The sequence below is a fragment of the Vitis riparia genome, chromosome 19 (assembly GCF_004353265.1).
Source record: "Vitis riparia cultivar Riparia Gloire de Montpellier isolate 1030 chromosome 19, EGFV_Vit.rip_1.0, whole genome shotgun sequence".
NCBI classification, from domain to species: Eukaryota; Viridiplantae; Streptophyta; class Magnoliopsida; order Vitales; family Vitaceae; genus Vitis; species Vitis riparia.
In genome coordinates, this window is record NC_048449.1 from 22,825,434 (window position 1) to 22,840,113 (window position 14,680).

Here is a 14,680-nt window from a genome sequence, read left to right on the forward strand (position 1 = left end):
ATGCCTTTTTTCTAGCATTAGGTACTTTAAAAGTGCCCATTTGAGTATTTGAAACATTCTTTACAATGTAAAACTTTCGAAAATGAGCAACCTAGAGCCCTAAGAGGCCTAAAATGATTTGAGAGAGTCATATTGGCGTACTAGGACTTAAAATATATATAAAGATTCGATCCTTTAGCATGAACATTAGTAAATCAAGTAATCAAAAAGAGAATAACATCAAAGGCGGCAAGATTTACTCAACATTATCTAGAGAAACACATTAATAGTATAATAGGCCACAAGATTTTTCAATACTGAACAAAATATAATAGGAATAAAATCATCCAAAGCAGTTTTTGTCAAGGATATCAACTTACTATCTAATTAAAGTTATTTAACTCTGATATCTAATAAATCACTAAATTATGTCAAATTTTAATTCATTCCACATTCATTCAATTTGAATATAATTTAGTAGATTTCTATTTAACACGGTATAATGTTGATCTACATACTTCACAATTTTATTGTATTCCCCTTTGATTATTGATATTATTATTTATTATTTTTCTTTTAAAAAAAAATTGATTTGTGTAGACTTTTTACCATAAACACAGAAATCACACTTCACGCATTGTAGCCTTTTTCCTCAATAGGTTGGTAGTACAATCCCACAAGTGAGGCTCATAACGTCCAAGTTTGAGGTGAAGCAAAGAAGAGTTGCCATGGGTTAAGTTTTTTTTGTTACTTACAAAACCCAAAAGCTATGAGGCATGTTGAGTTGTAAATAATAAGCAAATGCGTAACTTTCTATGAACAGAATGATTTGAACTAATCTAACATTTTCTTTTATTTTATTTTAAATAATTTGATAAGAAAAAATTGTCTCTTAAAATACTAATTAATACTCAGCAAATAATACGTCTCCAATTTATTATATATGACTCACGAAGTTTTGTGGGGGTGAATAAACCTATCCCAATGGAAGTTTAAAGTATGTAAAACGGCGTGTTGAATATGAATGTGAATAAATTAAATTAAGGATTTTGACGATGTGGAGTTGAGGAGTTGGGACAAGTTATCTTCATTGTCACCTTATTTTGATTATTTAAACTTATTCTCACCATTGTCCCAAAAGAAATTAGATAAAATTTTAAATAAAACAAGGCGGATTGGAAAATTTCCCATACCCTCTTTAATGTTTTTAATTATTTTTAATTTTTAAAAAATTTAGTTATATTAAAAATAAATAAGATTTATAAACAAATACAAATCATTATAAAAGAACTCGCTTTAACTTGTTTATATTTCTACACAACTTGTTTATAGGATCATACTTGAAAAATCATCGTAATTTAAATAAAGAATCCTAAAACATCCCATATTTTTCATTTCTTTTATTTTCACCTTAAATCATCATCCTTCTCATTCTATCTGTTATCCTTCACTCTTTTTCACATTTCTATCTACCATGTCTAGTCTTTACAAACCTTTTACTCTCATGATCTAAAATATAAATAGAAATAAATATTCCCAATAACTTTCTTCATTATGTAAGGAAATATGATATTACAATGATATATAAATATAAGAAATATTCTATGTGTTATTCTAGCTTGGATGGCAATTTTTTGTCTCTCCATGACATAGACGCACACCTTATATTAATTACATTATGACCAGAGAAGAATTGACTCTACTTTCAATTAAAATCTTTTTTTGTCATCCTTATTTATTGTGTTCTCTTTTTCTCCTCCAAAAATTTTCAACCTCGCTCTAATATAACTTGTGCCAATGGAAGCTTAATGTAAACATGTTCATGTAGGAACATAAAAATTAAATAATTCACACTTAAATGATTTACTTAAATGAGATATTCATTTCACTAATTTGTAGAAAATATTATGAAGATAAATATTCAGATAGAACTATTAGGCGTTGAAACATCGCATGTTTCAATACTCCTATTTACACCCTAAACCACAAGCTCACTCGCTCCGGTGGGAGAATGTCTCCCATTCTTTCTCGCATATCTATATATAGTTTTCATAAGTTCATCTTGATCTCATGACATTTTGTCATCAAGACCTAAAATATTTATAAAGATATTTCTAACAATATTTTTTATTTTATAAAGAAATCTAATATTATAATATTATATAAAGAATTAAATATATGAAATATTTTATACAATATTCTTTACAAAAAGAATGTTATATCAATTAGTAATTTGTAATAGAAGACCAAGAATGCAGAACAAAATTTATATTCTCATTTTAGAGTAATGAAATGTGAGTCTTACACTTTTTAATATTATTTATTTGTGTTTTGGAGATCCATTTTTTTAGACAAATTTTTATTTAATCAATATTTTTAAAAATTAGATAACTATCCTTATCTGTAATAAAAGAAACAAAAAAAAAAAAAGTTGCCAATGTCTCTTAGAAGCCACCAATAGGTTGTTTGTTGTTTTCACCAATTTACTCGCAAACTCTATAAACCAACTATTTAATAAAGGAAGTTAACCTATTATCTTTGAATCACTTATTTGTTTTCTTTTATAAATAGTTTATTTTCTTTTATAAATAACATATCGATAGTAAATTAGTCATATTCTAAGTCATTATTTTAGGTAATTAGGAAACTCTCCGGATTCATATTCTTTTGTACATGAATATATAAGCTTCATGACTTTCCACTAGCAAAAATAATATCCAGCTAAGCACTATCAGCTCCGAAAGCATCAAACATGGGACTTCATAGTCCAAAGTAGCCTTTTCAGTCAAAAGAAAGATTTTTGGTGAAAATGTCTAAAGTGTCACAATAGAAAGTAACTTTTATTGTTCACTTTTCACTATTCACTATTCATGCACGGGATTACTATTCACAGCAGTTAGTCAAAAAGCAAACAGTGTTTTATCTTCTTATAAGCACTATTTAATATTCTCTTTTTTGCTATTGAAGGAGACTTCATCCTCATTTGTATATATATTTTCTTCATCATTAAATAAAAAATATATAATAATTTACTAATCTCATCTCATTCGTCTTTAATACAATCGACCTAATCAAAATTTGTTAGTTAATCAGTAGCCTAATTATTATATTAATATGAAAAAGTATTATAATAACAACTAGTTGACTAATATGAAAGTGATATGCAGGCCTTTGAGAATAAAATAATAATGTTGAATATTTAATTAATGGCTACAAAACAACAAGTCAACACCTAACCCCAACTTGTTATTAATTAGTAGCCTAATTATTGAGCTTCTATAAAAATTGATTTGACAAAGATTGAGCTGGAATACATATCGACTAATATGAAATTGATTTGACGAGCTTTCAAAAAATTAAAATAAAAACGTTTACAATTAACTAAGTTTGGTTGGCCTGCAATAAAGAGATTTTTAGCTAAATTTTTCGGACGTAAACTTTTTTTTTTTAAAAGGGAAAAAATTAAGTTATTTTAATTTAGTTTAGAAAAGGATTTTGGGTTTTAATTTCGATTTTTATCCTCTTAAAACAATTTTTATTTCTTATTTTTCTTTTGAAAAGGTGTTTGGTTTAGAAACATATATATATTTTTTAAAATGAATTTTTTTAAAATTTTGTTTGGTGTTACTTTTTCACTCACATGAAAATATAGAAAATAAATAACATTAAAGTTTAATATAATAAATATATTATTATCTTTTTAATATGTCATTATAATGCCTAATATTATTATATTTTGTATGATATATGCATAATAAGATATTATATATAATAACATTTATATTATTTTTATGATATAATCTTGTTATAATGTCTAATATTATTATAATAAGATTTGATATGTTTCTTTATTTTCAGTATTTTTTTAGAGCTAATTTCTGTTTTTTAAAAATAAAATAAAATAAAAAACCGTCCAAATTTCGATGTCATGAAAAGAGAATCAAAATATAAAAATTTGTTCGTTAGATATAGAATAAATCCACCCACCTACAATTAAACATTAATACAATGCATTTTATATGTATATGACTAAGTAGAAAGACTACAAAACATGTGAATAGGTTAATGTAGTGTTAGGTTTAAGGGTTTAGACATCTCATTTGACATCTTATATAGTTTGAGTCACACCAATTTTGGACTTACTTTCTTGAGCCTATGCCAAATTTTTAGCCAAAATAATCTTAAGCTTATTCCTTGATGCCAACAACAAATTCCAACCCAATACACAATGAAGTGTATATTATTAGCTTAACATTTGTTGCATGCAAAGGTTTATGCTAAAATGAATCCAATTTTAAAGCAATAGTAATCGGAGGAAGAATGAGAATCAAGCAAATTAATATTTTAGAATGACTGGTATAGTTTTTTCAAATTTAAAACAACTAATTAAGCAACTTTATGAAATGACCAAATGAAAATATTTGAAAAAAAAAAAATGTTCCTTTTTAGAGTTCTTCCAATTCAGAAATATTAAAATATATTTTATTCCATAATAGAAGATTCATTAGATTTTTTTTTAATAAAATGGTTAAAGTATCCTTGTTCAGATGTTATAAATTTAAAAGAAAAAATCAATATTTTTATAATCAAATTAACCATCAAATTGGAAAAGTTATTGATTCAAAGTTTGTTGGTCAGATGGGTAGTTCAATAGGTGATATAATAAATATATAATTTATATATTGCTAAAATTTAAAATAATTTAAAAAGTTTAATATATATATTAAAAGTCAATAGTATTTATTTTTATTGTTGATTATCAAATTAAATCAATATATTAATATTTAAAACTTTATTAAATGAAATATATATAATATTTAACTATTAATATATTGAAAATAGAAGAAAATTCAATTATGAAAAGTAATATAAACTAATTTTATATTTTAAAAAATATTTATTATTTTACTTAAATTATTTGAATACAAGTAGTAAAATTTTTTTTGTAAAGAATATATTTTCAAATTTATTTGCATTGTTGAATGATAAAATGAAAGCAATTGAGTGGCAAATACTTCATGTTTTAAATTTTGAGGTCCAAGGTTCAAAACCTATGATGTGTCTTTTCAAGAATTTTTCTTAGACTTAATATTAATATGATGCATTCTACATTGACACTGAATAAGGCTTAGTGATAAGAAAAAATTAAGAACATGAGGTTCAACTATTGCATATACTCCTACTCAATACCCAAGCTAGACTAGACAAGGCTTCGATTGGCAATCCAAAACCATTGATTGGCCCGATATGAAGCCGATTTGCATTACTCTAGATTAGTACCTAAGCTAGACCGAACTAGGCTTACCATTCGACCAGGTGAGATGGGTATTAATTACCATACAAAAATGATACATATCAAGCTCGGTACCTAAACTAGACCAAACTAGGCTTGCATTACTATGGCTCAGTACCCAAGCTAGACTGAAGTAGGCTTCGATCGACCAACCGATTGGTTAAACTGATTGGGTGAGATGAGTATTAATTCCCATACAAAAATCATACATAGAATAAAAATATAATAAAATTATTTTAAAATTTTATACACTTTCAAGCTCTTTGAAATTGACTTTAAGGTCGTTGCAATCATTAAAAATAGTATTCTCTTTTTCTTTTTCTCGAAATTAGATTAAAAATAGAAAATAGGTACCATGCCTCATTAATTTCTAGAGAAAATAAAAAACTCAACTCATTCACAAGCCAAAAAGCACCATTATCATTATAAATTATCCACATTATCAAATAAGGATGTGATTTAAGAAAGTTGGCCAAACCCAACCTCAAATCTAACCTAACCTTTACGTGGACTTGAGCAATTATTTTTAAGAGTCGGTTTTGGTTAGAGTTATATTTTCTCAACTTAAACTTAATTTGGATTTGGCTCAGGATAAGATTTGAACAAATTTAGCATAATTTGAACCCAATTTAATATTTTATGATACTTATTTATATTTATCTTATATAATAATATTCATTCTATTTGTTTTTTTTTTTTTTTTTACAAAAATAAAAAAATATATAATTATATTATATACTAGTTGACTTTGTTGTATACATAAATTTATTTCAATTTTTTTGTTATTAATTTGAAATTTTATCTTATTTTCTATTTAAATTTTGATATAGATGTATAGAGATATATATATTTTTAAAAAAAAAAAAAAAACATTGCAGGCGAATTCAAACCAACACTGTCTTACACGATCAATTTTGACCCACCCAACCTAGCTAATATAAGCATAACTTGACCAAACCAAGCTTAATCTCTAGTGGGATAATAAGACATTTTGATGGTGTGGACCTCATCAAAAGTAAACTCGATCAAGAATAGGTCATGATCATTGTGACTAATCTCTAATATTGATTTAGATGAGGGAGCAACATCATGAGAGGATAGAACTGCAATGACTCTACCATTATGGATAAAATTCACCTTCTAACGAATAGAAAAAGGTTTAGTGTTAGCCTTATGGATTTATGGTAGGTTTATGGTTATGGGTACCTTCAAAACTTGAAATAAAGTCGAAAATATAACTAGTCTGACATGGATGTCTAGCATCAATGGCCCCATAACATCTCTACATGTATTGTCATAAGCTCTCACAGTTTATGCAAAGGGTACAAATCGTTGGCCCTAGACAACAACAGTGGATAAAGGGTAAACATTTGTTTTACTTGCATGCTTGCAAGATAACATGGTTGACGATGATAGTGATCTAACAAGTGAAGAATTGATGAATTTTGCTTTATTTGTATATTGTGATCTATTAAGTTATGAGGAAATTGCTCAAGATGATTGTTGGCTTAAAGTTATGGATAAAGAAATTCATGTACTTGAGAAAAATAATACATGGGAACCCAGTAATCTCCTTAATTCAAAGAAGTCAATCATAATCTACAAAACCAAGTACAAGACAATGGATTATAAGTGGATCACTTCAACGCAAGATGGTGGCAAAAGGTTACTAGCAAAAACTAGGCGTTGATTATTTTGAGATATTTGCACTTATTGCTAGACTTGACACTATCCGTATGATTATCCCTCTTGCTACACAAAACAATTGGAAAAATTTTCAAATGAATGTAATGGCAAACTAGAAAATGAGGATTATTTTGAACAACCTCAAGGATATATGATAAAATAAAAAATAAAAATAAAAATAAAAAAGGAAGAAAAAAAAGTCTACAAGTTAAAAAAGACCTTATATATATGGATTGAAGCAAGCACCAACAACATGGTACTCATGCATTGACACTTATTTCATGAAGAATGGATTTCAAAAATGTCCTTATGAACGCACTTTATATGTCAAATCTAATTTTTAGGGTGACATTCTTATTATGTGTTTATATGTGAATGGTTTAATTACCACTGCCAATAATTTAAAGTTGATTGTAGAATTCAAAGAAATGATGATTAGTCAATTTGAGATAACAAATATGGGATTGATGTCCTATTTTCTTGGGATTGGAGAATTAAGTAGAGAAACATATTTTTTATTTTCAAAAAAAGTACGCAAGCGATATTCTTAAAATATTCAAGATGAAATCATGCAATCTTATTCTAACTCTAGCTAGTTGAAGAAAGACTAAAATAGGGAAAAGATAACTCAAGTGAGTTGGTTGATCCCACAAATTTTAGAATTAGAATGATTAGGAGTTTATGGTATTTGACTTTTACAAGACCAGATATTCTATTTGGAGTTAGACTTGTAAGCAAATTCATGGAGTCTCCATGTCAATCTCACTTGCAAGCAGTAAAACATATCATATGATACATCAAAGGTACGCAAAGTGATGGTATTTTTTTATGCATTTGGTAATAAGATCGAGCTTGTTAGATACATAGATGGTATTATAGGTAATGTGGAAAAGCGAAAAAGTACTTCAAGCTATGCATTTAATCTTGCGTTGGGAGTTTTTCTTGGTAATCAAAGAAACAATTACATTGACCAAGAATCCTATTTTTCATGAAAAAAACAAACACATTGACATTAAATTTCATTACTTTCATGATTTGGTGAAAGACAAAGAAATTATGCTTGAGTTTTTGTTCTTTTGAAAATCAAGTTGCAAACATTTTTACAAAGTCAATCAAGGTGGAAACATGGCTCAACTTGAAGAAGAAGATGGGTATAAAGAAATTGGAAGACCTTTGTTTAAGGAAGGCAATGTAGGAATCCTAATTAAACCAATATATGTTTTCTTAGTATATTAGAATTATTAATATTTGAGTTTGATTCTTCTTAGGATTTGGAATCCTAATTTGATTAAGAGTTTAGTTTTTATTATAATTAGGTTTTTATAACTGTTCCCATATATATTAAAAAATAATAGAAAGTATGGTGTGGTAAATATTATTTAATGATTTATCATCTCCCTTGATGTTCTTCATTTTTTTTTTTTTTTTTTTTTTTTTGTGTGGAGAAATTGTTTCTTGTGCTAGAAAGATTATTTTTGGTTATTCACAAGGGAGGTAGAGGAAGATAACTTATGATTTGTATATTTTGGAAGTAAAAATAATCACTTTTGAATTTTTGGGAAAGTAAATGAGAAAAAGTAATTGCCTTGTTATATGATTGATTTTATATTTAAAAATCTTATTTTTAAAATGTTTAAATGTAAAACTAAAAATAATTTTGAAAATTTTTAATTAAATAAAAATAATAATACTTTAATGGTAAAAACAATAACCATATATAAAAACATTTAATTCTTTATACTCAAAATATTGCATTGATAGGATTTATTTTTTATTTGAAAACTTTGAATCATGAATAAAATATCCAAATTATATTCTTTTGCAAAAAAATTAATTCAAAAGAGTTTAAGGAAATTCAAATAACCTGAGTTTTCTAATTTACCTATGGAATTCCCCTAATTTTAGTGTTTTGTTCAATTTACCCTAAGTTTAATTTTTCTATAGTTTGAGTTAGATGTTTTTTATGTCAAATTTTTTTCACACCCACTTTTGATCATGGAAGTGTGAGAGAAAAGAAAAAGGAAACATAGAAAAAGAAAATGTCCTAGCCTCCTAGGTTTAATAAAAAAATTATGAACCTCCCTATTTTACCATAAAAACAAAGGTTTTGAAAATGCTTTGAAGTCATAAGGGAAATATCTTCCTAGTTGTTTGTTTAAATCTAAATGAATGGTAAAGACAAGATCATATTTTAAACTAAACCCAATTTTGTGTACTTTTCTATTTAAATAAGAGCTTATATAAAATGAAGAAGAAAAGTGATGAGAACAAAGTATTGAGATTAATAGCTATTAGATGCATACAATTAAATAAGAACACATTAAGATGACAACAATACATTCAGATTACATGGAACACAAACAAAACATGCCATCATAATTTAGAGTTTACTCATAGCACATACAAATAGAAAATATGACATTACACAATCAAAATTCACGTGATTTTGGGTAATTGAAAATTTCTCAAAGATCTTCTTCAATATCTCTCCAAAAATTTAGCCTACAAATAATAATAATAATAATAATAATAATAATAATAATAAAAATAAAAAATATAATAATATCTAAAAAAATAGAAGAAAATTAATTTTCTTATTTAAGTATGAATTACTACTTGAACTGGGGATGCAAATTAAATTTTCTTACAAATAATTTCTATTTCCTAAATTTCTAAAATTTAAATGATTTAATTTGTAGAACTTACAATTTTTTTAATCAACATAGGGGAAAAACTATATTATCTGAAGCGTAAAAAAAATGATGTAAACAAATTCTAGTAATAAAAAATCTAAGGAATATCTAAATGGTAAATTAATTTGGATTTAACAAAACGAAGAGAACTTTGAATTAGTGAGAATCCCTAAGGAGTTTACAACTAAGAAAAACTCATTTAAGTAAAGGAATTTCCATAATTAAAATATTTCAAAAGATTAATGTCAAATATTGCAAAAGGAATTTTAATGTGTTTTTGTGAAATCATAGTAACGCTTCTATAGCAAACATTTTTTACAAAAACCAAACCAACATCATCGTAAATAACCAAATTTAGGAACTAATTAGTTGCCTTATGTATCCAATAAATGCATTTTATACTATAAAATATTAACAATAATAATAATATGAAAAATAAATAAAATAAAATAAGAAGAAAGGAAAACGAAAGTACCTGGACATGCATAGGAGGAAGCAAAAGAGAACCAATTGGATCCACCACTATAGAGGCTTGAAATATGGAGCGAGGTTGTGCATAATGGTTTGATTCTCCCACTCCAAGTCATCCCACCATTCTCCTTCTCCCTCGATTTCCTCTAAATTCTTACTAATCCTGATGTTGGAATCAAAAGGTAGTTTCCTCAAATTCAGACATCTAACCACATGAATCACCTTTAAGGAAGGAAAGAGTACGCTCCATCCACATATACTCCTTAGCTTTTGTAGATTCCGCAAATGGAGATGAGTAAGTCTTGAAAACAGGCCCAAGTTAGGTTCAATTTCTGAAACTCCAGACTCGTCAACTTCTATCACTTCTTCCAAAGAGTCACAGTTCTCAATGAATAGAGACTTAAGATTTGGAGCATAAATAAGGCATGTCAATTTCATCAAATTTTCATAGGATACTATCCTTACACGAGCAAGATGGTGTAAGTATTGATGCCTTGGGAATGTTGAATGGACTTCCTTTTCCAAATTGAACGTTACATCTTCCAAATTTGAACAATTCCCGACCTTAAACTCCTCCAAATAAGAAAATAACAGTTGAAGTAAGTTCATATCCCAGCAGTTGTGTACGTCTAAGCGTTTCAAGCACCTTTGCAACTTGTGGGAGTTCAATAATGTTTGAATGGCAAGAACACTATCAAGACTAATGGATACTTCTCCCATGCATTTCAATCCCTCTAACTCCTCTAATAAGGCTCTACAATCTCCATGGGTAGCTTCATCAGAATTCATAATACTAAACAATTGCAAGGATGAAAGACCTGATATGATTTGAGATGGAATTTCAAACTCAAACAAATCATCCAATAACAAACACTTCAGTTTTTTCAAATTCATGAGCTCGATTGGTAATGTTATTATCCCTTGATTCATCCCCATTGCAGTCATGCCAATTGATTCTGGCTTAGACGGGTGTTATCAACAAAATTTATAAAACCTAAATCACCTCACACTAGGGTAGCATAGCTAACATAGTATAGTGGCTCTGTGATCCCACAGGGATGGGTTTTCATCGTACGGTTGACTTAGTGAAGGAAATAAAATGATGGTGCTTTTCTTTATGAAAATTAGCTTTTAAAGAAAATGGAATTGTGGTTGCAAAGATTAATTTTAAGTTAAGCAAAAATAGTAAGTGAAATTAACTATAAAGAAAAGGTCTCTTGGAGCTTTAGGTCATTAGGATCAGGTTCCTTAGACAAAGGGGGAGAGTCTGGATCTTCTCGTCGCGTTGGGGACAATAACATAAAGGATGGTTATCTCCCAAACCGGTTTTGTATTTAGCAATTAAGATTTGATCCAAAGGGTTCATGAAAAATGGTAATTGCTTCCCATTAATGGCTTCAAACACTAAAGGCCCTCACCTTGAACCACCTTCCAATGACTTGTAAATGATAACTAATAGACATCCATAGATCTAGCAATAAGTATCCATAGAATCCGAAAAGCTTACCAAGTATTGGCCATTCAAGGTGATTTTAAGGAATTTAAAGCTAAACCTTGAAATAAAAACCATTAATGGTTAATAACTACTTTCATTTAAAGTAAGGACAACTCCCACTTTTGCATTCGGGTCCTTCACCTAGCTTCCATCATTCCAAGAAACGTAAAACCTATCCACTCATCCCTGAGAAATCATCCTCAGAGGTTGTTTGGCTAGAAAGAAAAGTGAAAACAAAATGAGAAGGAAAGGCATACATCCATCTTCTCTCTCTCTCTCTCCTTATATATGCTACCTCAAAGATATATAAAAAGATATAAAAGAAAATATCTAGGTTGGTTACAAGGAGAAACTAGGAAATTACACAAAATATCTGAAGATAAAAATCTAACGGAGTCGGTGCACAGGAAAATTTCGCATACCATGCGAAATTTGGCATGGTGTGCGAAATCCTTTGGTTGCCTCAAGTGGTTTCGTATGGTATGCGAAATTTCGCACAGCCATGCGAAACTGCTGGTTGTTGGATTTCTTCCTCTAGTTTTCTTCCTTGCATCTCTGATTGACTTGGTAAAGGGCTATGAATTGCTCCAAAGCATGGATTCTTCATGTATTTGAGCTTTAACTTGCATTGTCATGGATTTCACAAAATTCTCCCTAATTCTTGGCTTGTTTCAATGATAAAAAAGCTACCAAAAACACCAAAACTTGCCAAAAACTGATTTGTAACCCTTGCTAGGTTCCTTAATGTGCCAATTGAGTTAAAAGGTATTAACTAATACTCAAAAGAGTTTAAAACAGTTAGTTTCAAGCTATAAAATAGTACTTTTTGAGTAGAAATCATCCCTGCATTAGACAAATTAAGATATTGTAAAGGAAATAATTTGCCAATTTCTATAGGCAAATCAATTAAATTATCATGGTTTCCCAAGTCCAAACCTGTTATAATAGGCATATATGAGAAGAACCCACTTGGAAATGATAATGGTATCGTCCAATTAACAAATATCAACAAAGTCTGAAATTAGGAAAAGATGATGGTTCCATGTGTTCTTCAAAACTAGCACTCACTAATGATAACCTTTGCGTTCCCTTCCATTTTTCAACTTCCTGAGTATTAACCAATTCACCTTTATCTACAACAACAAATTTGTTTTGCTTCTTATTCCCATTTTGACACCCTAACCACAAAGCCATATCACGGATGACATCATGCATCTTCACACATCTTGCTTGGGTCCATATATTATCAGTAATAGTAATCTCCAATAGGCATGCATGATTTAAACTTGCAATAATGTCTTCTCCTCCATTTCTTGCTTCTTTTATGTCACCGTATTCATCTAGAAACCCCTCTCCAATCCATAGTTGTATAAGTTCATCACAATTGATACTATAATCCTCTGTAATAAAGAGCAATACAGGAAACATGATTTGATTGCTTTATCTTATAGGCTATCATAACTGAACGCAAAATGCGGAAACAAATGATTCTCCATACTTGGAAACTTTATTGGATAATTCTTCAACATTTGTATTTTTTTCTCCCATTCCTCAGGCATTTTTGTTCCTGCCATTGTTCATCCATTGGTGATGAGGGCAAATGGGAGGCCGTCACACTCTTTAGCAGCAATCTTCGCCAGTTTTGGTATATGTGGATGAGAATATATAGTGTATTCTCCTACATATGCCTGAAACAGAGCAAATGCTTCCTCCCATGCTAAGCACTTCACTTTAATGCCCTTAACTCCCATATCTCGGTACATAGTTGAAAATCAGGTTGTAAATACCACCTTGGACTTATTTCCATCATTTACAGGAGGAATCCCCATTGCAAAGAGATCAAGAGGCTCCCATATATCATCTAATAAGACGACAATTTTCTTCATCTTCAAGACATTGAATATTGCTTCTTTTCATTCATCCTCACTTCTACCTTCCCAGTTGTTACTAGGAATCTCCAATTTATTGAAAAGAACTTGTTGAACATTCTCCACATTTGCTGGTCTAGACACAGTCACCCAAATCACTGCGTCAAACTCAACTCTAGATTTGAGGAACTCATTGTTAACCATATTCAAGAGGGTGGTTTTGCCCACACCCCCCATGCCATATAATCTGACACTTCTTACTTTGTCATCTTGGAGTTGCATCCAAATGTTGTCAAACAATGAATCTAAGCCCACCGTTTTGCCCAAAGGCCTCTCGATCATGGGAGGACTGAGCAGAGGTTCAGCCACCACACTGAAATTTGCTTTGCTCTGTAGTTCAGCCACATCATCCATCTTTCCACGCACCATCTTCCCAATCTTGTAGCTGGTACAACAGTTTTTGGGACAATAGATTCCGAGACATTTCTTCTGGATTTCTTCATTACCTTTTGCCAATAAATCATTCACTTCTTTTTCCATGGCTTCTACACAATGGATCCAACCATCCACTGCATGAGTACGTTTTTTATGAAGTTTCTTTTCACGGTCCACCTTTTCTTTCACATCTGCATAGACGTTCTTGAGGTCCTCCATTGCCGTTCTTAGAGAGTTGAGATTTTCTGGGAGCTCATGGATGTAAACAACACGCTTGGCAGTACAATCCCACAATCGGGAGGCAATATCCAAGACTGGACTCACAAAATCCATGGCAAAAGCAAGAGTGGGAAAATTGAAGCAGAGAAAAGACGAGGAGAAGAAAACCATAGATGGGTTGCAGAGGGAGAGATAGAGGTTTGAATAAAGGCTCTACGTTTTTGTTTAGTAAAATCAAAAACCCAAAAACCCAAAAGCTTTGGGGCATGCTGACTTCTAAATGATAAACTAATGAACAGATGGATTTGAACAGATCTAACATTTTCTTTTCTTTTCCTTTCTTTTTTAAAACACTTTAACCAACAAAAAATGTGGCTTAAAATACTTAATAGTTAATACTCAGCAAATACTGCGCCTCCAATTTATTAAATGAATTATGAAGTTTTTGTTGAGATATTAAGATATTAGTTGTGCTTTCCTTGTATGATTCTTTCCTAATATCATTTTTTTCTTGTATCATTATTTTCCATTCTTAGAATGG

General features: G+C 29.5%; 1 pseudogene; it reads right to left on the reverse strand.

The window, feature by feature from the left end:
* Window positions 1–10,173: 10,173 nt before the first annotated feature.
* On the reverse strand, window positions 10,174–14,253 carry LOC117908505 (annotated as a pseudogene).
* Window positions 14,254–14,680: the final 427 nt, after the last annotated feature.